The sequence below is a fragment of the Lissotriton vulgaris genome, chromosome 3_1, assembly GCF_964263255.1.
Source record: "Lissotriton vulgaris chromosome 3_1, aLisVul1.2, whole genome shotgun sequence".
NCBI classification, from domain to species: Eukaryota; Metazoa; Chordata; class Amphibia; order Caudata; family Salamandridae; genus Lissotriton; species Lissotriton vulgaris.
The window spans coordinates 1,501,504,777-1,501,531,041 of record NC_141689.1 but is presented as its reverse complement, the minus strand read 5'-3'; the positions used below and the strand labels follow the sequence as shown (position 1 = coordinate 1,501,531,041).

Genomic DNA, 26,265 nt, shown 5'->3' with positions numbered 1-26,265 from the left:
TAAGTACTGCAGAGACTCTCTCATTCAGTCAATAATAACCAGGGCAATTTCATGTCATGAATCTTCAAGCTCTAGAGTTTTTTTAAGTAGTATATTAGTGTACAACAAATAATAATTGGTGCTCTTAACATTAAGGGGACCACAGAGAGGGATAAGCCTATGCGGGTGACCTTAATGTGGTACAAAAGGGGGTGGTGATGGACGGAGCATCTGAACCAATCAAATACTCACACCCAGTAAACAGATCTGGGTTTAATCCATCACCGTTCTTTAGCCCACTCTGCCACCCCAGTTCAGACATGGCCATATGCAAATCAGTCTGACCCTGTTCCTCATGGGAACAGTCCAGCCCGAACTGCCAAGCCATGCCTTCCCTGGACCGGAAACAAGCTTCTGAGGACCGGTTTCTGGCATTTCAGCCGTCTTCAGCCCGGCTTGCTTGAATCCAGTGGCAAAGTGAGCAAGGGATTCACGTCTGAGCATACCCTGCCAACTTATGGCGAACAAAGTGGTACAAAAGGGGGTGGTGATGGACGGAGCATCTGAACCAATCAAACACTCACACCCAGTCAACAGATCTGTTGTAACAACTGTGTTGTAATAGCATGTGTTGTTACGCATGCAATGAAACGGCTGTTTCCTGTTCCGCAATCCCGACATTTGTCAGTGCCGACTGCAGGCATCTGAGGAATACTTTGTGCTCCTGCACTTAATATCTTACAAATTAAGTACTGCAGAGACTCTCTCATTCAGTCAATAATAACCAGGGCAATTTCATGTCATGAATCTTCAAGCTCTAGAGTTTTTTTTAAGTAGTATATTAGTATACAACAAATAATAATTGGTGCTCTTAACATTAAGGGGACCACAGAGAGGGATAAGCCTATGCGGGTGACCTTGACTCACTGAATGACAGGTAATTGGTTCACAAGTCTGAGATGGGTGTGAGGAAACGAAGAGTGATTGATACCAGTGCCAAACGTTCAACTCTAAACAACCACTGACAAGGTCAGGGTATTTCATGGTGTGCACTGCACCAATAATATTTAATGTCTAATTTGAAATAATAGATGTGATCACAACAAACAATTAAAATCATAGCTAAAATATTCCCCGCAGTTTCAGTCTCTGACTCCAGACTTGTTGATTCCAGTACCTGCTCCTGCCAGCGCCAGTGCCCTTCAGAAAAGAACATTTTTGAGAAACTCTGGTAAATATGTAAAGTTCCATGCTGTAACTCGACTTCTTCACTCTGACTCACTTCACTAAAGCCCAGATTAACAAACATTTTGTGCCGAGCTTACATCACAAAAGTGAAGCAAAGCTCTGCAAAATCTTTTTTTTAATTTACTGTCCAGTGGAAAAATGTTTTGCACTGAACGGCTGCCGGAAAGTATCACAAAGCACTACTTTTCATTAATTTGCATCAATGGGGGTTGTCCATCAGTGGTACATGAGCATTCCCATGAAATCACCCATGTTTTTTATGTGAAACCCTATTTTTTCATTTATGGCATCAGGACAGTACTTAATAAACATCTTTTTGTCCTTTTAGTCATTTTTATCTCACACACATTTATCACCTGCACTGCACTCCATCAGTGGTCTCATATTTTGAAAAACAACTATAGCTGAGAACTTCTGAGAGTATGAGGTCAAGTTTCCATTCATGTTAGCCTTAGAGCAACATTGGCCACATCTGACCCTCCTCTCGTAGTCTTCCAGATGACGATGCTCCGCCAAATGGGTGGGCTGATGGAGACTTTTTTCATGCCAGTGTTTGGGCAAGCTATGTCGAACTGGTGAGAAGTTTATTTTGGGCATTTGAGGTTTTTTTGTCACTTCTTAGACTGACTTTCTCCCGTAGTTATATATGTCTGTGATTAGGGGTGTGGAGTTTAGTTGGTCTATAAATACTATCCCCTAGACCCTCCTACACATATTTCTCATTTTTAAACCCTATTTACTACAATAGCAGACAGGTTTTTCCGCCAAAAAGTAATGCCACTTTAGAGCAGGAATTAAAAAGCAGAAATGCTTTTATTTCTCCTACCTTGTCCCATTTTGCATGTGTGCTGCACTGTACAGCACGCATCCAAAGTGGGAAAAGTTTTAAAGTTTGTCCAGGCAGAGTATTTTGTACTGGAAGGGAACACTTGTACTGGAAGATAACCCTTACAGTACAAAACCTACACTGTACTTGTGCTGACACCTATGCCCTCTGGTGCAAAGGTGTGTGCTTGGCGCTCGGCAGCCTAAGACTGCGCCAGGGATAGGGAGAGAGGAAGATAGTGCTATCTCTCTCCAATGTAACACAGCAAGTTTGAGTGCTGCACTGCGTTGTGTGAAGGTTTTGGTAATCTGGACCTAACTGTGTAGAAGGGTTGTCCCTCCACAGTCGTGCCACTGGTGGTGTGAAGCTGAGAGTGTCTTTGTGTCGGGCTGGGGGCCATTGCTTGGCTGTTGATTTTTATTGCAGGCTAAAGGCTGAGGCAGCCTCAGATCTCCGACTGGCCCGGCTTGAATAGGGGGTGCTGTTGCAAGCTGAGCTCTCAGTAGTGCTCAGAGGCTGAGATGTTGCTTGCCTCTGTGCAGCGTGGTGCTGTAAGCTTCGCTAGTGCACTCCCCCTCCACCTAATATACAGTGCCCCTGTGCTTCATAGCTATATTTGTGCTATGTAAATGCCAATGCTAACATTGGCAGTCGAGCACTGCACCACAAAGTACAATTTGGCATAAAGTAAATCAGACTGAGGCAGTGCAGCCCAAAGGGACAGGAAAGCACTGTTGGGTGGGGGGTGAAGGGGGGCAGAAAAAGAAGTAAGACTGAAAGGCCAGAACCATTCTCAGTGTGTAGGGGTTTGAGAAGCTTTGGAGAAAGAGGTTTATAAAGGGAACATAGAATTTGAGAAGGCAGAGAAACTTTGGCCCTTGAGGCAGAAACTGTGGCTGCTTAAGAGCTTTAAGACCTGAGTCAGCAGTAACATTGGCAACATGAGGGTGCAGAGAAGCACTGGAGCCTAAAGGGGCAGAGTTGTGAAACACTTGAATTGTAAGTCACCAGGCATTTTCAGGTTTGGCCTTACGAATGGTGTAGGATCCAAGATGGAGGGCGGAGCGGACATGTGGACCTGAGCTCTGCCCTTCACTCAGTGAAATCCGTCCTTATACTGTGCTCCCGCAGCCATTCCAAACATTTCCTCTGCATTCCTTGACGCTACTAAGCCACCTTTATTCTGCTGGCTGGCTGCGGTGTGTTTCCCAGCCGTAGCAGCAGACGCAGAAGTCCCGGAATGTGCAGGCAATTGCCGACATCCATCTGGGCACAGTATTGTCAGCCTGAGAGGTGTTGAGCTGGGCGGGGCTTCCTGGCTCGATCAACCTAGGGCCTGAGAGCGAGGTAAGTTTAGTGGGCCTAGCGGGGCCTTGATTATTGGGCAAAGCCCAACCATTCTTTGTAGCCTACGTGGAGTGGGTTGACACCCACTGGCCGACCCTTCTCTGAAATTTCAAGTTGTGGAGCCTTCTGCGGAGGACCTGGAAGCTGTGGATGAATGCTGATGGCCAGTCTGCTGTCGAGACATTTGGTGGAGCAAGCCTGCCAGGCTCGGCTGGTAGTCCTGAGGCCTGAATGCGGAGTTGGCACGCTGGCCCAGCCGGGGACCTGACTTAGTGGCACATATCCACCTTCCCTGATTGTCCTCCCCCTTCCCACAGATGGAGCCCTGCATGAGCTCAAGATCAGCCCGGGGATCCAGCATGCTGCCTCCACCCACCACCCCCAGCCTTCTACCCCTACGGCCATCACCACCTCGGGGAGCTCTCCAGGCCCAAGGCCACTGCCCCTGAGTGCAACAGCACCTGAAGGCATAGCTGAAAAACGGCAAGAAGTTCATGCTCTGTAAATATGTAATATATAATTGTCCAACCCTAATCGCTTTTTAACATGTAATCTTGAGTGATTTTGCATCTTGTTTATATGTAACTCTAACCATTAGTATCTGTATTTGACTTTTGTACTTACTACCATTCTTATGTGAATTTAGAGTTTATCTGTTTGTTTCTTTTCCTTGAGTGAATGTATTACTTGTTTATATGTAACTCTAACTACAAGTATCTGTAGTAGACTTTTGTACTTACTACCATTCTTATGTGAATTTAGAGTTTTTCTGTTCGTATCTTTTCTGCAACTCATGTGCTCTGAAGTCCTTATGTAATGAACATGGTCCTTTTGTAAAGCGATCTGACACCTTCGGGTAAAGTTTGCACTGCATAAAATCACAATAAATGAATAAAAAAGAAAAATATAAAACCATCACTCTGATGTCAACTCCTTTGGGAGCAGAATGAGAATAGGTATTGGCAAAGGCAATAGGTCTGTCTTATCGCTGAGTGTGTTTTTTCATTGATTAGTGAGCTTGGATACATGTGATATTGTGAATGGGCAAGGTAATAAATGCAGCAGTGAGTCAATTGGTGATTGAATGGATGCATGCGTCCAATGCTGAGTGACATGATGGGTGACTGAGTATCTAAATTCACCAATCAATGAAGGGACATTTTCAATCACAGACCAGACCTCTTGGCTTTGCTAATGCTTGTGGGTAATAATAACATGAGCACCCAAAAGAGGGTACAGGAAAGTGAAACAATTTTGTTGTTTATTTGGCCATTTTTCCTATAAAGTCAGCAGCACCTCTCCAGAGTATCATTGCTTTACTGGTTGATTCATGCAGAAGAGCTGAGAGTGTGGCACAAGTGCTCTCCATCCATCCTGTGCCCATTTGAAAGACTTCAAAAAGCAAGATGGATGCGAATGAGGTACATGTCTTGTGTGGCAGGGCTTTCATGTGATAATAATGGATTGGTGTGCAAAACAGGCCTGATTGCATGCAATCAAGACTGTGTTTTACATTAAAGAATGCCTATAATAGCAGTTGGGCCTAGGAAAACAGATAATTATAACCGCAACTGCAAGGGAAAATGACCTTGTGGACATCTGTCTCTGAAAGACAGATTGGAAAAGTAGCATCGACTTCTGTAGCTTCTGTATACTTCAGCAAACAGGCATAATTGTCATATTTTTGTAGGAAAGCAGAAACCATGCACGACTGATCCCTCCTCGCTCCGTAAGACATAATTGGTGATAAAGGTGTATAAAACTGTATCATATAGGGTCAGAGTTGGACACATGAATCAGTTACTGAGGGGAGATGCAGAATCAGTTCTGGATGCTGGCTTGATGACAGTCTAAGGTATGCAGAGGGAGTATATGAGGGAGTATATATGTCTTGGCCTACTTTAGGGTTAGTGAACTAAGACAGACACTTAAGTTGGATGACTGAAGACACAGTAGGGCATATTTATCAAATTTCATGCAGCGCAGCAAGCCACCTTGCTGTGCCGTATTTAACAGTATATGGTGCATTTCTGTCCTTTCCTTACACTGGCGCACAATCTGCGGCCCTATGGTGCAAGTGTGCCTGCGTTGCAGACAGGATTGTTTTTATTCAAGTTGGGGCACCTTCCTGCACAAAAGCAATCCTTTGAGGCGTTTTCCTCTTTCTATGTGTGCTGAAGAATGCAGAATACGCAGATCAAGGAAAAAAGAAGGAGAAATAAAGATATTTCTTCTGTGTTCGCCTCATGTGGGGAGGCATAACATTTTGACAGCTTCCCAGTGTTAGTAAATTTCGGAATGTGCCAAAATCAATGCATGGATATGTGGGAACACCCACGCTCCATCCATGGAACGCTTCCCTGCGGCCGAGTAACTCAACGCCTTAATTTGTACTGCTTTGTGTTACTCTGGATTTATCAAACCATGCAGGGCCACGCAAGGTGGCCGTGCATGGCTTGATAAATCTAACTTAGTAGTTGCGTTGCCAACTCTTTGATAAATATGTCCCTTTGCATATGGAACAAAATAATAAGGACCCAATTCACAAAGGACCTCCGCACTCCTGCCGAAGGCACTGCAGTCGTGGCCCGGGGGCACACCTGTGACAGGACCTCTGCTTTGCAGTTTCTAATTCCGGAGATCCTGCCAGCCGCGTGGGACTCCAACCACGACTGAGGGCACCATCACAAGAGCGGAGGCCCTTTGTGAATCAAGCTCTAAGTTAGCAATGGTGGTCAAACTTGATTGGGGCCTAGCTAACATTTGCAGTAATACCCATATTATCAGCCGAGTTGTTTATAATAATTACTAGAATTCTGATGCATGTGATTTAGATACAAATACTGTATAATAAATAATTATGCAATTGTAAAATATCATTTGTTGTTTCTGCATACTGACTGGGGTACAAGACTGGGGCTACATTCTAACATCACCTGCAGATCAGAAATTCTCTTAAGCTCACAGCACAAGAAGGACTATACCAAAATAAAACAAACTAAGAGGAGGATAAACCGTATTGGAAAACCAGCTGGGTTTGCAGAGTTGCCCTCACCCACTAAATAGCGGCATGCTTCATAATAATAATAATAATAATAGGGAGGTTTATAAAGCGCCTGGTTACGCACACCGCCGTGTCCCCGCGCTATGGTGAGTGGGAGTAACAGAGTCACAACAAAGAAACGGAGCTAGTCTACTGGTTAAACAGATGAGTTTTGAGTTTCCCCCTGAATCTGGACTCTCATGATTCAAGGCGGAGTTCTAGCGGGAGCCTATTCCAGCTTCTTGCTGCTAGAAACCAGAAGGACCTTCCCCCCATACGTGCCTTTTTTACTTTGGGAATTTTTAATAGCCCCGAGCCCGAAGACCTCAAGGCTCGGGCAGGCTCGTAGGGAGTGATAAGGCTCTGTAATGGCTTCGGTGCCTTGCCGCATATAATACGGTGGCACGTGCACAGAGCCTTAAACTCAATTCTGCTCCTGACAGGAAGCCAGTGGAGTGCCTGCATCGCTGCCTTGGAGGCAGATATTTTGGGTAGCCTCAGGACCAAGCGAGCCACTGCATTTTGTAACACCTAAAGTTGGTCAAGGCTCGTTCTCGTTGCACCCAAATAGAGAAGATTGCCATAATCCAATCGTGCAGTGACCAAAGGCATGCCCCAGCGTCTTACGGGCCTCCGTGAGGAGAAGCTCAAGAGTCTTCAGCAGGCCTTTCAGAACGCCAAAGCATACCCCCACCACACGACTAATCTGGGGTACAAATGTTAGCCCCGCATCGAGCCAAATGCCCAGTTTTTTGGCTTCCTGACAAGGAGTAGGGGCCGACCCCAGGCAGGGCGGCCACCATGCCGATGACCACACAGACGGGCCCCCCCACCACGAGCACCTCCGTCTTGCTACCATTCAGCCTCAGGCAGTTGGTCGACATCCAGGATGCAAGCTCCTGCATGCATGCTCTGAACCTGTCAGCAGCAAGACCGGGCGCGCACGATAGGAAGATGACCAGCTGCGTGTCATCGGCATAGGACACTATGCGCAGCCCATGGGCCTCAACTATGGCTGCCACTGGGGAGACATATAGATTAAATAAGGTTGGGCTCAGGGACGAACCCTGAGGTACGCCCTGACCCAAGTTGATGTCTCTAGCGTAGCAGTCCCCCAACCAGACCTGAAAGCTCCTGTCTACTAGAAATGACTGAATCCATTTCAGCGCGGCACCTGAGATCCCACCTTCATTCAGACACTGCAGCAGAGTGGCATGTGCTACAGTGTTGAATGCCGCGCTGAGGTCCAGGAGGATCAGGGCCATAGTTTGGCCCTCAGCCACACCCTGTCTGATGGTCTCGACCGCCATAAGCAGGGCCCACTCAGTAGAGTGGCGGGGTCGGAATCCAAACTGAGTGGTGTGAAGAAGATTAACTTCCTCCACATATTCCATCAGCTGGATATTCACGATCTTCTCCTCCACTTTAGCCATACAGGGTAGAAGAGATATGGGGCGGAGGTTCTCCAATTTCTCAAAGCTGATGTTCTGCTTTTTTTGAAGAGGGAGTACCACCACCTGTTTCCACCCTGTAGGTACCGTATGGGTCCTAAAAGATACCTCCAGCAGATGTCTAATATAGGGTTCAAGGGTCACCAGGCTTTCAGCGAGTCGCTTGGGCGAGGCGGGATCCCTCGGGGAGCTCGACTTTATCAATCTGCAGATCTGTATAAGTACCTCCGGGGAAGGGGTAATAAGTTTCTCCAACCCCTGTCGTCCCCTGACTACCCCTGTATCTTCTGAAAACTCGGACCCTGTTACAATTTGCCCCGGAAAAGATGAGTACAGTTTTGCCACTTTTTTTGCGAAGAATTTTGCAATACGATTACATGAGTCCACAGAACAATCCGCCGGGGCAGCGGAGGACTTCGCGGTGGAAATAAGCATGGGCGAATTTTCGCGAATTTGCAGATTTTTTTTTTGTGTGTTCGCGCGGGTTTCTGCCAGTTCGCGAGGGTTTTGTACAATTTCGCAAAACGCGAACTTACCTGTCGGGTCGCAAGTTTCGCGAACTTGTTGTTTCTACGTGTCCAGCCTGTTTGGGACACTCTTCTTCATCACTGCCACTCTCTGTCACCACTGCCACTCTCTGACTACTCATGCCACCCTCTGGCCCACCCATGCCACCCTCTGTTTCATCACAGCACCCTCTGGTTGTCCAGTCAGTGTACATTATTGTGGCAACGCAAGCACACCTTCCCTGCCTCAAGTGACCTGAATTAATTTGGGGCTGATTAATGTGTCACAGAATATTTTTTTAGCTGGCACCTGCTTCCTTAGTGCTTCCTGATTAGTGATCTTTTGCACTTGCTAAGTGCTTTCATTGTTGCAAAATTAGTTACAACACCTGCCCTGCCCCAACTGACAATATTGAATTAGGGGCTGATTAATAGATTTGAACTTCCAGCCTGGCTCCTGCTTGTCTCCCTTAGCTGTAATTCAGGACCTTTGTGGCATATGTGTAACTATTCTGAGGTTCAGAGCAGGGTCACATAATAGTTGCAACTGGCAACTGAACTCTGGAGGGGCCCCTCAGGAAGCACTACAGGAAATGGCTACTAATGATGAGCCTGAACTTTTGAACCTGGTAAGTAGTTTCAGTTTTGCTAAAATCGTATTTCTGCAATTTAGCGCTTATTCGCGGGGCGCGAAGTTGTACTGGGAAGCCGCGAACTCCCGCGAGCAGTGCGAGCAAAATCCGCTGCTCGCGGATTTGCGGATTTTGCGGGAGATTCGCGAATCTCGCGGATTGCGAATTTACCGAAAATCCGCAAAATCCGTGAGCGAAACGGATTTTCCGCCCATGCTTAGGTGGAAATAGATTTATAGATTTTAAACAATTCCTTCGTGGAGTTCTCTGCCTCCTTAATCCTCTTGGCAAAGTAGGCTGCCTTAGCCCTTCTAATCAACCCATGGTAGGCTCGCCCCTTTGTCAAGTACTCCTGTTTTACCTGGCTCGAGAAGGCCACCCTCCACTGCCTCTCATAGAGCTTACATGCCGCCTTTGCCAACCGCAGCTTGTCGCTAAACCAAGGAGCCGTTCTCTGTGAACGGCGGCCCGCATTAGTCAAACATAGTGGGGCAGTAGAGTCCAAAGCCTCTGTAATGCGCTTATCCAAATTACTGCTAGCTGTTTCTATATCCACCCCGCCCGGTCGCCCTCCTTTGGTGAGTGCTTCCTCAAACTTGGCCTGAGAGAATTTCGCCCATTTCTGGCTAGGATAGTTACGGGGTGCCTGTTCCAGTGCTCTTGCACCTGGAATCAGCACCACAAACAGCACAAGAAAGTGGTCTGACCAGGGAACCGGGATGGTAGGTTTGATCTCCACTTCCTCCCAATTAGCAAATATTGGGTCCAACAAGTGGCCCTGCTGATGGGTGGGGGTCTTAACTCTCAGGTCTAGCTGTAGTGCCTGCAATTCCCAACAGAAACTAACCGCCCCTCTGTCCAGAGGATCTTCCATATGCATATTCAGATCCCCTAACACGAGGAACTTGTCTCTGCGTAGAGCGGCTTCAGTAATACCTTCTGCCAATCTGTCTGTAAACCTGGTGTGAGGACCCGGAGGTCTGTAGATCAGGAAGCCCTTCACTGTAGTACCTGCATTCACCCTGATAGTGAAGGCGCCTACCTCACTCTCCGTAACCGTCATTTGCTCCATTTGGCAGCACAGAGGCTGCTTGAAAACAATGGCTATGCCTCCGCCTCTACCCGTAGGCCTATCTTGCCTGACCATCAGATATCCTTCTGGCAAAGCCTCGATAACATCCGGGTCAGAGTGCGCATCTAGCCACGTTTCCGTAAGGAAAAGGAGATCAAATTGTTTTTCTGTAAGGAGATTATAAATATCTAGTCTATGTTTGCCCAAAGATCTGACATTAAGTAATCCGCAGACCAGACTGGTATACTCCTGTTCTCCCTTACCTCCCGTACTACACACAAATTGACAGTGCTTACATCCTGTGTCCTCCTCCACTCTCATGCTATGGAGGCATGAGTTTGGGGTGCCTCTACAGAAACGCAGGTGTTGTTCTCTGCTTCACTTCGTACTTACCACAATGAGACCAGGGATTGGGGCCCTGGCCCGCGCCCGGCCGCGGACGGGTGCAGACGGGCTCGCCTTCGTCGCGCCGCCGGCGCGCCCGCTGCGCTCGTCCGCTGCGCTGCCGAGTGGGCATCCGCCTTTTAACCCCCCCAGCGTCTAGGAAGACTAGAGCGCTGACCGTCCTCCCCCGCGCAACGGAAGTGGCCGGCTCGGACCTTCCACGCCCTCTGCTCAAACGGTGCTTGTCACCGGCGTCAGAACAGGGCGGGAAGGAAGAAAACGAGCCCAGCCTCTCATCAGAGGGCCACTAACACACCCTGGCGCAGACCGACGCTCAGGGTGGAGCACATATTTTGAAAGGTTTTTGAGGGATCCCTATTGCAAAAAGAATGATTAAAACTTTCTAAGTGGCTACCCCCATAATTTTATTCTGGATTAAAAATGATTTGGGTATATCAGAGAAACAACATCCTTGTTACCCTGACTGCTAGTATCTTTTATTACGTTCCCTCCTGGTCAATGACTGCTGGTAGGGATTGATTAACATGTGGCAATACTTGCCCCTTGTAGACAGGGAAGGTTTCATTACTATCTCCCAGATGCATCAAGAACCCATTTTGCTCTTCCTTAATAGCGAAAAATAACGATTCGCTATTAAGGAATAGCAAAATGCAATGCATGAAGAAATCACTAAAAAATAGCAATTTCTTAAAATTCCTTAATTGCGACTCGCAAATTGCGAGTCGCAATTAAGGAATACCTCCCCATTCATTCCTATGGGCCTACAGGTCCATAGGAATGAATGCGAAGACATTCTCAATTTGCGAATCGCAATTAGCGAATCGCAAATTGAGAATGTGATTTCAAGGGTGCAGGGGTGTCCAAAGGACACCCTGTTGCACCCCTGAAATTGATCTGTGCACATATGTTGCGCACACACAAGCCCTTAGGGCATGTGTGTGCGCAACATGAAACTTTGAAAAATGCACTTTAGTGCATTTTTCAAAGTTTTTGCAAATTACCATGAAGTTCAACTTCATGGTAATTTGCGAGCCCTATTAGCGAAATCGCTATTTTTTAAACTTTAATGCATTGCATTTAAGGAATCTCAATTTGGGATTCCTTAAATGCAAGTAATCGCAATTTTGCGATATCTTAATTTGCGATTTTTGCATTTGGGATGATGCATCCCAAATGCAAAAATACCGGTCGCAAAGGGGCACATTCTGAGAATCTGTCCCTTTGCGAGGGGATTTTTCCTTGATGAATCTATGCCAAAATTTCCAAACGCAGGGTGAGAGTGGGGCTGTCGCTCTGTAGTCACACTTACGTCATGGTATGACGTCTCCTGCAGTTGCCAATCTGCGCCATCCAATGATAAAAATTCTCTGACAGGTTTGTCTCTCTCTCCTAATGTTCATTGTTTAACAGAGCATCACTTATTGGAAGAGGAGTGAAAGACAGCAGCCAGTTACCCTTTTTTGCGGAAAAATGTACAATATCTTTTGGAGCTACAGGGATCTACCAGGTGTGACCCAGATAACATTGCAATGAAATGACAACTAGTGCCTCTCAAAGCAGGATCATTTGAAGAAGTGCTCTTCAGATAGCGAGCAGAGCTGAGCTGGTCAGCCTGAGCACAGGAAAAACTCCTCTGCCCTGGGGAGAGAGGCCACTTTCAATGCCCAATGTGCACCACTAACAAATCCACTCTGAGGGAACAGCACGTTTTATTTTTTTAATAAAAGCATTGATGATTTGCTGCTGTGTTGAAATGGTGCTCGTGAATATCGTGCAAGCAGTGCTTTTTTTTTTAAGATTCTCAGCACCCTGGGCAAGACATATGTTTATGCCCCTGTTTGGAACAACTTCGAATGTATTACCTTTTTTCAGCTAATTCAAACGCATGTGAAGACAAACAATATTGTATTGTAAGTTACACTTTCAGAAATTATGGCTTTCAAAAACAGCCAAGCGCTCAAGCTGTCATGCTTGGTCCATCAGCCAAGTGGAACCAGAAGACATCTTAAACAGCTATTGATACAGCTGCTTCTTTTTGATCTCAGAACTAGTTTTTGTATTTGTCTTGTGACATTTTACATGAAATTCAGTATCTAACCAGCATGCTCCTCCGATTGTAGGAAAGAAATTCAGGTGACTTGCTGGATGTTTATTGACTATTGCATTATATTAAAACAAGACATATGCACATAATGCTTGAAGCTGTACATTTAATTGCAAGGTGTTCTAAATCAAACACAACTCTGCCTTCACAACTCTTCACCTTTGTCATTAGTTTTAACTTTCCATAAGGTGAAATCTGAAAATGTTCTCCTTAACCTCTTCCATGCTCATGATGAGCTCAGCTCGTCATGAGTCACAGTAGAGCTGTGCTCATGACGAGCTGGGCTCGTCATGACTGCCGCGGTCCGCCCACGTGCAAGTGATTCCCCGCCTGTGCGGGCGAATTAATCCGTGGTTGGGGTTGTGACGAGCCCAGCTCATAATGAGCACAGCTCTTCTGTGACTCATGACGAGCTGGGCTCGTCACGAACACCACGGTGCCGCCACTCCTCCCCCGCACCATGGGGGAATTACCCCCGCAGTGAAGAGGTTAACTCCCTTCCCCACTTCTGTCTGTTATCTTATCTTTTTATGTGACACTTCTTTGGCTATTGAGTGACTGCTGGCGTTTGAGTAAGAGAAATGGGATTGGCGGGAGACAAAAGAATGCAAGACATGTAAAGAGAATGATAAGCAAGAGAAGTGAATTAGAAAGAGAAGGGAGGCAGGGGTAGAAAAGAAGTAGCAAGAGAACAGTGAGTTAGGAAAGTTGTAAGATAAATAAAGGAAGGTGAGGTAGCCAGAAAGAAAGATCCAGAGAGACAGAGGAAGACAGAAAGATTTGTGGGAAGACAGAGGAAGAGAGTTTAGGTCTATATGTGAGATAGGTATCTAGGCAGTGTCATCTTAAAGATTTAGGGGTCCCCTGGCAAGAAATCTTTTGGAGCCCGCAGTTTGGAATAACTTTGAATTGCATTACCCATGTTTTGCTAATTCAAGCCCTATGTTGACTGACAATTTTGAATTATATGTTAACGATTAAGATACAATGATACACAGAAGTTAGCTAGAGAGAAAGTTCACCTTCCCAGGGGGCCCCTTGGAAGGTGGGGGCCCTGGGCAATTGCTCACTTTGCCCAAGCTTTAAAACGTCTCTGAGCTAAAGATTGGGAGAAGGAGCTGTAAAGCTGGGGAGAGGGTGGGGTACAACAAGGCTGAGGGAGAGACAAAGGTAAGGCAGAAAAAGACATGAGAGGGTGGTAGAAGTAGTGAGAGAGAGTGGTAGATAGGAAGACAGATGTGGTGGTGATAAAAGTATAGAATAATGCAAGGGAGGTATGGTGGTGAAGTGGAGTATGGGGCAAAGTTAGAAGAGATAGTCAAAGTGTGTGACATTTGCAGATATTTATCCAAGATGACACTCTTGCACTCTCTGCGGACTGGCGAAGCCAAATACCTCCAGTCTGTATCAAACGGTTCACTTCTGTTTTGTTATTTATATTATATAGTTCTCATGCAATAAGTTATTTACTTTGAAAAGCATATATATGTATTGAACTGCAATGTTACTTTTCTTGTCAATAGTCTTCATTGGTTGGTCATTATGTATTTGGTGTTACAGTCCATCCACTTGCACAAAATGAACCCACCGAATGCACTTTGGGTATCCACCTGGGCTTTTTTCAGGAGGGTACAAATGATAGAGAATCTGCAAAACAGTAGAATTTACATGAGCATACTGTTTGAATTTCCATTGACATAATTCCTTTCAGAAATAAATGTACTGCTTCAAAGACTCATCATTTTGTTCAGGTCAACTCACAATTGAATTTACATGACCAAGCCTGTGTGATCCAATAGAGAACATAGAGCCAGATGTATGACACCTTTTTGCCGTTACAAACGTCCTAATTCACAGAATCAGGCCGTTTGCGACCACAAAAAGGCTTTTTCTGTGATTTGGTAATATTTTACCAATGGCAATTTGAGTTTGCAACCAAAACGTATTTGGTATTTGGAAGAGGCGTCTCAAGGACACCCCTTCATTTAAAATTTTATTTTTTATTTTTTACAGGCATCCAATACGTACATTGTATTTACAATCAAAACACTTAAATATACATTTCAATATGTGTGAACAAGATGTCAAATAGTTTCCTTTTTAACCACTCCCCTCCTTCTAAACTATGGCCACCCCGCACCCCCTATCCTACCCCTCCTCCGCCCTCACTTTGGAACCAAAGGAAATTACATTAAATTTCAGAAAAAATCCTAATGTGTTCTAAATTTTTAATTTGTGGTATATGAAAAAAAAACTAATTTTTGATCTTTGTTATCTGATTCAAACTTAGTGAAGTTTTAACTAAATGATTCAAATCACTTACATCAAATCAAACCTCATTTAACCAGTTAGTTATTGGTGCCCAGATTTCACACCCTTTTCTTTTGGTTCTTAAGTCCCTTCTTTTATAGATAGCTGTTTTCCACCGAAAAGTGGTTAAAAATGTCCCCAGCCAGCAATGTACGGAAGGAGGTTCTCTGTCTAACCAAGCACTAGCCAGGCAAAGCCTGAACATTGCCATAGCTGTAAAAAGCAGAGCGCGGTTTGGTTCCGTCATTTCTTGGTTGCTCACCCCCAACACAATTACTTGTGGCATTATATCTACTTCAAACCCCAACATATGCTTGATATAGTTACCCACCTCAGCATTCAAAGATATTAAACGGGGGCAAGTTGCGAACATATGGACACTATGAGCGGCAAGACATCCGCAACAAGAGCAGTGTATGCCAGTAGAACCCCCCATTTGAAAATCCGTTCTGGGGTAATGCACAAGTTAAGCCAAGTTTTAAAACATTGTACTTGTAGGTTTGCCGACATAAAAGCAGTTTGGCTTAACAGCAGGGAATGCTCGCATTCCCCTACCCCCGCTTGCAGCAAATCCTGCCAACGACTAGTATGTTTCAGGAGGTCATCCCCCATTGTATTGTTAAGTACTTTGCACAATTTGGATATTGGTAGTGGAGCCCCTAATACTGATTCCAGTAAGGGAACTTTATGACCGCTAATTGCCTTCTTAGATAAATAATCCCTCACTTGAAGATATTTAAAGAAATGAATGTTTCATATCCCAAATTGCCTCCTAAGTGTATCAAAGGAAGATATTTTATTGTCCTCCATAAGATCCCCAATAAATCTCACACCTTTGTCCATTTATAATTTCATATATGCATCTTGGAAAATATCAGGCAGTAAATCATTATCAGCCAAGGGGGAGTATCTATGTATCCTGCTTAACACAAGTTTCTTCCTAGCTGCCGTCCAAACCTTAAAAGCTCCCAGCAAGATTTTAAATTTCACTTTTTAAAATAAACGTAATCTATATGGCGCATAAGACAGCCGTTGGCCTCTGCCCTTAATACTAGCCTATAAATAGAGGAATTGGGTATTACCTCTGTCTCTTTTCCCAATAAAATCGCCATCTGTTGTAGAGCTGTTGCCCAATAATGAAACTGAAGATTCGGGACGGACCAGCCACCCCGATCCCTGGGTAGAGTCATATATCTAAGTGCTCTGTATGGACATTTCCCGGCCCAGAGAAAGTTTGAGATTACTTGATGAAAAGCAGAGAACTACATCTTATTTATCTAAACTGGAATGGCTCTAAAGAAATATAAGATTTTGGGCAAGAATAACATCTTTACAACATTACATCTCCCTAAGAGTGTGAGATACAGGCCATTCATTCTGCTAAAATCTGTTTTAGTCTTTTGTAACAGAGGTTCCAGATTGGTTTTCACAATTTCTTCAATATTGGCACAAATCTCACCCCCCAGGTATCTAGCCTTTTCCACTAACCGTATATCATCCACATCAGTTTTAAAAGTTTTGACAGTCATCATCTTGTTCTCGTTAAGATAGTATCCTGAAATGTTATCAAAGCCTTTTCCTTACCTCTCCACCTCGCTAATAGCCTCTACTGGGTTAGACGTGATTATCGCAAGGTCATCTGCGTATGCTAAGATCTTAGTTTCTCCTCCAATAGAATGAATAACCTGTATACTATCATCCTCAGAAATTTTACTGATTAGAGGATCTATATAAAGGGCAAATAAAAGCGGAGAGCAGGGACACCCTTGCCGCGTACCTCAGGTAATTTTAATTGGGTCAGATATATAACCCACCATGGCTATTCTTGCCACGGGTTCCTGATACATATATCTAATGGCTCCAATAAAATCCTTACCCAGACCTTTCTTTTCCATAATTGCCAATAAAAAGGGCTGGGCGACCCTATTAAATGCTTTTTCTGCGTTTGGCAAAAGTGCGGCCATAGGGTCTCCTGAAACCCTAGTATAGTCAAAGTAATTATACGCCTGATGTGGTCCATCGTGCCCCTACCTGGGACAAACCCATGCTGAAAGGGGGATATTAGCTTCTTGATAACTACGGCTAGACTATTTGCCAAGATTTGAGAGAAGATTTTAACATCACTATTAACCAGCATGATTGTCCGGTACAAACCTAATTCCTTTGTAGATTTGCGCTTTTTGGGGAAAACTATGATATTAGCCAGTTTCCAGGAATCGGGAGGCAACAAATCTAATTGTGCCTTATGAAATACCGCCAGAATGAGTGCAGAATCTGCGTCTTACATTTTTTATAAAATTCCCCCGTTATCAGGTCAGTCACCTCAGGTTTACCTAATGGTATAGAATCTCTTGCTGCGTTTAGTTCATCCAAAGTAAATGGCGCATCTAAGCTATCTTTCTCTTCAGGAGATACCCTGCTCCGCCACGCCATTTACTTCCCTATCGATTTCTTAGCAGATATCTCGGTAATGTCAGATCTAGCGATATAGATTTTTGATTGGGCTGTCACCGTATCTCCCCCTTCAGCCAATACCTTAATTAAGTCAGCTTCTGCTTTATCTAATTCTTCATACAGGGATTGTGATTGAATTTTATCTTTCTTTTGTGCCTCCCAGCCGTACTTGGAGGTTTCCCCTCTGACCCCTGTTTTTAGTGTATCCCATACTACACTTATATTGGTATTCCCTAAATTCTCTTCAATGAATCTAGGAATCCATTCCTCAAAGTGCTGTATGTATTCTTCTTCACTTAAAAGAGCCCTATTAAATGTCCATCGTGACTGTGTAGAATCTACTTTAATATTTATTTCTATCACCAAAGGGTTATGATCAGACATAACTTTAGGATATTTGTTTATCTTGCAGCTTTGTAAAAACTCCTGTGATACAAAGAAGTAATCTAATCTTGCATGCTCTTGGTGCGGTGCAGAAAAGTAAGTAAAGCCTGAGTCATTCCCCTTTTGTTCTGCCCAGCCATCTTCTACCCCGTGCAGCGATCTGAGATGCAGCAGTGATTTAAAAACCTTGGGCTTCCAACCTTGGTACAACACTCCTTTATATCTAGAGACCTGACAATTCATATTGATATTCATATCTCCACAAAGAATCAGGGGAAGAGGCCACCCAACAAGCTCTGTATTCAGCCATTCAAATAATGCAAGATCGTCCAATACTGAACCACATACTGAGCAGAGAGTAAACATCTTATTTTCCCAAAAATATAGCATAATTATCCATCTGCCTATTTTATCAACAGAGGAGCACGGAACACCACCCATTCCCTTCCTTGCCAATACTGCCGCCCATCTTGTCTTAGTTTCTTGTGTAGTATAGGCTATCACTTTGTATCCAGCTACCTCCAGAACCCCCTTCCTACGTGATTCAATATGGGTCGCTTGAAGACATAAAATATCTGCCTTCAAAACTTGGACATCAAGACTGATTCTCCTTCTCTTTAGGGGGTCGTTCAGACCACAAATATTAATTGAGGCTATTCTAAGCTTCCTCATTGATTAAAATACAGTAACCCAAAACAAATAAACATACAATCTGTGAGAAACCCTCCACATAAAGCAAGAGTTTATCCCAATGCCAAAAGCCCTCACTTTCTCCCCTTGGTTCCAATCACCACCCCCTTCTCCCCCTTCCCCAACCCATTCAAAAAGGCAAAAAAAGGTCCAAGGACCCTTGTGATGCCTCCTGCATGTTGTTGTGCCCCTAGCCGCTTCCTACCCATAAACCAGAAGTGTGAAGAAAAAGACAAAAAAAACAAAAAAATTCATCAGATTATTAGTTAGCATTATCATTTCTTAGACCTTAAGTTATTTTTTTCTAAAGTTCCTGTAGGGACTCCTGGGCTTGAATCTCTGACGAGAATACTCTAGTATTACCTTAACAATTAACCCCAGTGGTTTTGTTCACTGCGGCATACCAGAAAGTTCGAAACCGGTCACTCCTTTCACCTCTACAATCATGTATCGCTCACTCTTCACCGCGTTTGAAACAGGCGGACTTTCAGCAGATACAAAGTATCAACTGGATTGTCTGGAGCTTCGGAGCACTTCATGTCTTGCGGCAGGTGCCGTGGAGAGAAAAATCCTTAGAGCCCGCCCCGTCAGGTTTCCAGCTTCTATCAGTAACCTCATGAGTTTTCTGTCCTGAACCTCGGAGTAACTGAGTAACCCATAGATTCATTAAACATCCATTTTGCGATTCCCTATTAGCGAAAATTAAGGATTCGCTAATAAGGAGTAGCAAAATGCAATGCATGAAGAACTCGCCTAAAAAATAGCGATTTCTTAAAATTCCTTAATTGCGACTCGCACATTGCGAGTCGCAATTAAGGAATACCCTGCTAGATGCATCAACGTTCGATTTTGCTAGTCCTCAATTGCAAAGTTTAAGGATTCACATTTAGGGACTCACAAAATCAGATGCATGTAGGATTTGCTAAAATATAAGCAATTCCTAAATATTCCTTATCTGCGACTCGTAGAGTGCGAATCGCAAATCAGGAATGACATCTAATTGATTCCTATTGTCAATTTGCGATTAGCAATTAGCTAATCTCAATTTGAGAATGCAATCTCAAGGGTGACAGGTGTCCGAAGGACACCCTGTTGCACCCCTTAAATTGACCTGGACACTGGTATTGCGCACACACATGTCCCAAGGACATGTGTGTGTTTAACATACAACTTTGAAAGATGCACTTTAGTGCATTTTTAACAGTTTTTGCTATTTACCATGAAGTTTGACTGGTTAGAGGCGGCAGACCCGAGAGCAGAGGACGGCCCGGGACCAACCCGCAGGTTCGATTCCCGGCGCGGCAGGTTTCTGGACCAGGGTCAGCGGACTCGATAATTCTCTCGCCTCGGTGCCCACTCTGATCAGCGATCACACTCGGCAACTCTGGGCATTAGCTTGCCTCATCCTCACTAACGGCCCCACCAGACCGCCGGGGATGCCTGGTCTCACCCTGGAGATACCCATTAAGGGACCATCTCTCAGGGAAGCCAGGAAGGGTTTCGCAGCGGTCGAAGCGCCTTGGGACCCTCCGGGTAAGTAGTGCGCTATATAAATGCCTATACATACATATACATACATACATACATACATACATACGGTAAATAGCAAACCCTATCAGCGAAATCGCTAACTATTTTACATTCATGCATTGCATTTAAGGAATCTCAATTTGAGATTCCTTAAATGCAATTGCAAATAGCGATTTATGCATTTGGGATGATTCATCCCAAATGCATAAATACCGGTCGCAGAGGGGCAGATTCTGAGAATCTGCCCCTTGGCGGACGGTATTTCGCTTGATGCATCTAGCTGACCTCCCCATTCATTCCTAAGGGCCTATATGCCCATAGGAATAAATGGGAAGACAATCTCAATTTGCGATTCTCAATTAGAGAATTGCAAATTGAGATTGCAATTTCAAGGGTGCCAGGGTGTCAAAAGGACACTCTGTTACAACCCTGAAATCTGCATATGGGTACATCTTGCACACACACATGCCCTAAGGGCATGTTTGTGTATAAAATGGATTTTTCAAAGTTTTTGCAAATTACCATGAAGTTCAACTTCATGGCATAGATGGGCATAGATGCATCAAGCTAAACACTGCTCGCAAAGGGGCAGATTATCAGAATTTGCCCCTTTGCGACCAGTATTTTTGCATTTGGGATGCATCATCCCAAATGTAAAAATCGCAATTAAAGAAATCGCAAAATTGCGATTACTTAAATTGTTATTGCATTTAAGGAATCTCAAATTGAGATTCCTTAAATGCAATGCATTAAAGTTAAAAAATTTGTGATTTCGCTAATAGGGGGAGCAAATTACCACGAATTTGCAAAAACTTTGAAAAATTCACTGAAGTGCATTTTTCAAAGTTCCATTTTACACACAAACATGCCCTTAGGGCATGTGTGTGTGCAAGATGTACCCATATGCAGATTTCAGGGGTGCAACAGGGTGTCCTTTTGACACCATTGAAATTGCAATCTCCATTTGCGATTCACTAATTGAGAATCGCAAATTGAGATTGTCTTTCCATTCATTCCTCTGGGCCTCTAGGCCCAGAGGAATGAATGGGGAGGAATTCCTTAATTGTGACTCGTAATTTGCAAGTCGCAATTAAGGAATTTTAAGAAATCGCTATTTTTTAGGCAAGTTCTTCATGCATTGCATTTTGCTATTCCTTATTAGCAAATCCTTATTTTTCGCTAATAAGGAATTGCAAATGGATGTTTGATGAATCTATGGGCTGGTAATTTGCTCCCCCTATTAGCGAAATCGCTAATTTTTTTACTTTAATGCATTGCATTTAAGGAATATCAATTTGAGATTCCTTAAATGCAATAGCAATTTAAGTAATCACAATTTTGCGATTTCTTTAATTGCGATTTTTGCATATGGGATGATGCATCCCAAATGCAAAAATACCGGTCGCAAAGGGACAGATTCTGAGAATCTGCCCCTTTGCGAGCGGTGTTTAGCTTGATGCATCTATGCCTAAGTTATAAACGCATTAGGCGTAGAGCACAACATGCTTTTTCTTGATCAGTTGCAAGTGTTGCCGTGGTAGGAAAAGCGGCTGCCCACAGCGCCTACCTAGACGCCATCTTGCCTCTCCCCAGAACACCCCTTCCAAATACGGAATCAAAGTGGTATGTTTCTATGTTTTGCAACCAATTTACAGTCGCATAACTTTAATACTTTACCACCAATTCACAATTGGTACTAACCCATTCACCAGGATACCCTCCCGGGAAACAGATAGCACTCTACAAATCTACTAATTGATGACCCATTCGCAAATGGAAACGCGCTGCATGCGGCCCCTTCCCCTATTATTGTGTTAAAAATAAACATTTTTCAATAGCAGGCAGTGGTTGCACAGACCTCTACGTAGTCTTAAAAAAATTAAGTTATAGGTTTCATTTTAATAAAACGCATCCTGCATTTAAAAAAAGGTTGCTTTATTTGATAGCAATCACAGATATTGTAGTCTGCTGACCCTGTGATGGCTATCATTACTACTGGGTCACAAACCGTGACCTACCTCATTATTAAGCATAAGTTAGGGCGATTTGTGACCCACTAGGAATTAGTCATTTAAAAATAGAAGTTTAATTAATTAGGAATAGTGATTTCCTAATTGTCGTTCATAGAAAATCTCAATTTGCTGTTAGTACTTCTGGCCCATAACTCACATCCTTACAACCCTAACTTGCAGCTTCATCCAGAATCGCTTCCACTTTACAACGTAACTCAGTCGTGGCCCCGCCATGTGAGCATCTTTTCCAAGTACATCAAACAGCCAGTTAGTTTGTCTGCTCCATTGCTATGGGTGCACTGATAAACCTACGATTTTATGAACTGGGGAGAAGTATAATGTGGCATGGGGAATGATGAGTGACAAGCAGGTGAGTTGAAGAACATCGGTTGATTGAACAAAAGAATCCCTTTGCTGATCACTGCATCCTCTGCCTGTCCATTCACCAACCGTCCACCCGCCTCCGACTGATTACCTATGGTTTAGAGTAAATTACAATTAAAATAATAGTCATTTAAGCCATAAAAAGTGAACTAAGGATTCTGCACAGCATCGGCAAACAGTATTGGCAAAACCTATAGTCTACAGATCTGCAACTTGAAACCTATGAGCTTTGCAATGCATGCTTCAGGGACTGTAGCCGAAAAACAATGTCCAGGTGTTAGCCCTATTAAGTTTCCTTTTCAGGTTGCAAACCATTTATTGTTTTTACAAAGCAACATGTTTGCATACTGTACTATTCTGTCGAAGCACAAAAATAGCCCTTAGTTCTCATTAATTTTATTTTAATGAGTCAGGATTCTGATTGCGAATCCCACCCTAGTGGCTGGCAATGGAGTGTAGAGGCTTGCCAGGGACAGCAGATGAGGCTGCAGTCCCATGTGAAGGTCACAGGGATGTATGTGTACAGAAGCCCCCTTGAGAACTGCATGCACAGCCCAATGCCCAAGCCCTATGCACAATGTAGAAGGTGGATCTCATGGGCCTTCAGAAGTCAGTATAGGCCTCATGTACCATGCATTTTACCAGTCGAAAACGGCCCGATTCGCCGAACCTGTCCATTTGTGAACGGTAAAATGTATTTTGGTTTATATGAATACCAATTTGTGATTCCGGGACATGTTACCGAATCATACCGAATCATACCGATTCGGTATTAGGAAGAGGCGAGTTTATGGCATAGATGCATCAAGCTAAAAACCGCTCGCAAAGGGGCAGATTGTCAGAATCTGCCCCTTTGCGACCGGTATTTTTGCATTTGGGATGCATCATCCCAAATGCAAAAATCGCAATTTAAGAAATTGCAAAATTGCGATTACTCAAATTGCTATTGCATTTAAGGAATCTCAAATTAAGATTCCTTAAATGCAATGCATTAAAGTAAAAAAAATAGCGATTTCGCTAATAGGGGTTGCAAATTACCATGAAGTTGAACTTCATGGTAATTTGCAAAAACTTTGAAAAATGCACTAAAGGGCATTTTTCAAAGTTCCATTTTACACACAAACATGCCCTTAGGGCATGTGTGTGTGCAAGATGTACCCATATGCAGATTTCAGGGGTGCAACAGGGTGTCCTTTTGATGCCCTGGCACCCTAGAAATTGCAATCTCAATGTGCGATTCTCTAATTGAGAATCGCAAATTGAGATTGTCTTCCCATTCATTCCTATGGGCCTAGGTATTCCTTAATTGCGACCCGCAATTTGCGAGTCGCAATTAAGGAATTTTAAGAAATCGCTATATTTTTAGTGATTTCTTCATGCATAGCATTTTGCTATTCCTTATTAGCGAATCCTTATTTTTCGCTAATAAGGAATCGCAAAACAGATGCTTGATGCATCTGTGGTTTGTCATCTCTTCCTAATCCATGAACAGAGGTGGCAAAACATTTGCATTTAACCACCTATTTCAAGTAGGTGGTGGCTCATTCTCAATGTGAATGTTCATTAAAATGCTGTTTGAGAGCAGGCTGTGGTCCCAGGGACCACTTCCTGCTCTTGAAAAAATTAAGAAAATGCTTTTCTTTAAAAAAAGAAATGATGTAATCATTTTTTAATTTTCATTGGAGCGAGCATTCAATACTGCAATATAGTATGTACAAAACATTTCATATACATCATTATGAACTAAGAAACATAAATACTAATGCGAACAGCGGAGAAGAGAAGATGAAAAAGACATAAGGAAGGAGGGAGAGATATTTGTAGAATATATGAGAAAGATAAATCTGTGTTTAATCAGGTTCCTGGATTTGTCAGTCCGAGAACTATTCCCAATGTAAGCTGTAACAGATCCTTTTGAGCTTCCTAAGGGATCTAGGGCCACTAGCCTTGGCTAGGGCTGCTTCTTACTCATAAACGTATCACAACATTGCCCACCAGTCTGCTACTGTCAGTGGCATAGAATTAATCCAGGCTCTGGCAATACATAAGCGAGCGCTCACAATAATGATTGAAAACAATGACCCTGAGCAATCCACACAACCCTGCTTGTACCCTCAGAGGATTTCTTTTTTAGTGAGTTGAAATGCACACCCTAAGTGTTCTGAAAATAGTGAAAATAAATTAATCCAAACGTTTTTTAGCAAAGGGCAGTCAACAAATATATGAACTAAATCGGGTGCATAATAGTTGCATTTTGGACCGTCTGATTTGTGAGGAACTCAGTACAGTGCCCACTTGGAAATCCGCTTAGGAGTGTAGTAAAGCATCCAGATAGTCCTAAATTGTGCAACTTCGAGAATAACAGAGGTCACTAACCAATCTAGAATTTCTAGGGCCTCCCTTATTCATTAGCCGTAACTTCAGAGAGAAGAAGCAGGCTCCATCTTGAAGTTATTTGCTGACTATAATCTTGTGCTTGTGAGATACATTTCTGAGAGGGTAGACTAATGGAGCTTTTACCAGAGGTCTCATATACACAGGATAAGATTTCAGATGTTTGAAAAGAAGCATTTTAATTTTTCTTTTTTAAACTCAACCTGTTTTCCTTTAAGGAAAATGGGCGGCAGTAAAAAAAAAAGATTGCTTTATTTGAAATCAATCACAAACATCGTGGCCTGCTGGCCCCAGCAGGCCACCATCCCTGTGGTGATTTTAGCGAATCCTAATTGGTGGTAAATTGCGACCTGGCTCATTAATATTAATGAGATAAGTCGATATGCGACCCATTAGGAAACGCTCAATTAAACTTATGGAGTTTCATGCATTCAAATAGCGATTACCTAATTGCGATTCACAGAGAATAGCAATTAGATAATCGCTATTTGAAATAATGATACACGCGGCCCTGTGTCTTGAACGGTATGCAATGCAATTGCAGTAGCAAAACATAGATACATTTCTCTGGTATTCCTAATGAGGGAGGCTGCCCTTTCAAGCTTCTACTTCCTCCTTAATCAAGGGGTCATGAGGGATTCACATGGACATTTGCAGTTTGTAAAGTGCCTTTTTCCCTTGCAAAACCTTTGATTTTGTGAACCGTAAACTTTGCGACGCAGTCAGCTTTAATACTTCAGGTCTATAATTGTATCCATAAATGTTGAGAGAAACCCTGCCACTAAGTGCCATAAAATTAAATATCCTTACCTTTGAACATACCAGGCTATTTACTGTAAGGATGCCGCATTGCGCTCTCATGTTAAGATCAATATGAAATTGAAACTGACTGAAGATTGGCGGACATTTTGTTCTTTTACAGTTAACTTTTGGCTTCACTGCAGCCACGTGCGGCCGGTTCACGAGATAGCAATTTTAGAGTAATCTTATCTAGCGCAGTCATGTGAGTATTCATTTGGTCAGGTAGAGTTCTTGCCAGAAATTCATTTCCGACAAACTGTAGCAGATCTTTTTCCTTTGGACACTCGAGAGAAAAAAGTGAAAGCAGCCATTTTTTCCGGCACCGAGAGAAGGCAGGCATTAAACAGTGCGCATGAAGGGATGCGAGCCACCTGTCCCCAAGACGAATGATTGTTTGAACTTACCATAGTTACTTCTGCAACACAAACCTTTCGGTCATCAATCAGTCAAAAGTGGTAGGCAGTGACCATTAGGCGCTTTCATTACCACCCTGCAGCTCCCTGGTACAGGGTGACCCACATCTGTCTTCATTAGAAGTTCTCTAGCTGTAGGTAGCAAACAGATGGGTCATTATTGCATACACTGCCCTCTGGGCCAACCTGGAGGACAGGCAAAGTCATCCTGTGCAGGACGCGCGTGTATGCCTTACCTCACACAGAGCGTGCCAAATGTTGGGAGCAGCAGTGATTTATT

General features: G+C 43.6%; 1 protein-coding gene across 1 annotated transcript in view; it reads left to right on the top strand.

The window, feature by feature from the left end:
• STPG2 (sperm tail PG-rich repeat containing 2) overlaps nucleotides 1-26,265 on the top strand; it is a 2,754,965-nt gene that overhangs the window by 679,324 nt on the left and 2,049,376 nt on the right. The gene's annotated exons all lie outside the window — the stretch shown is intronic.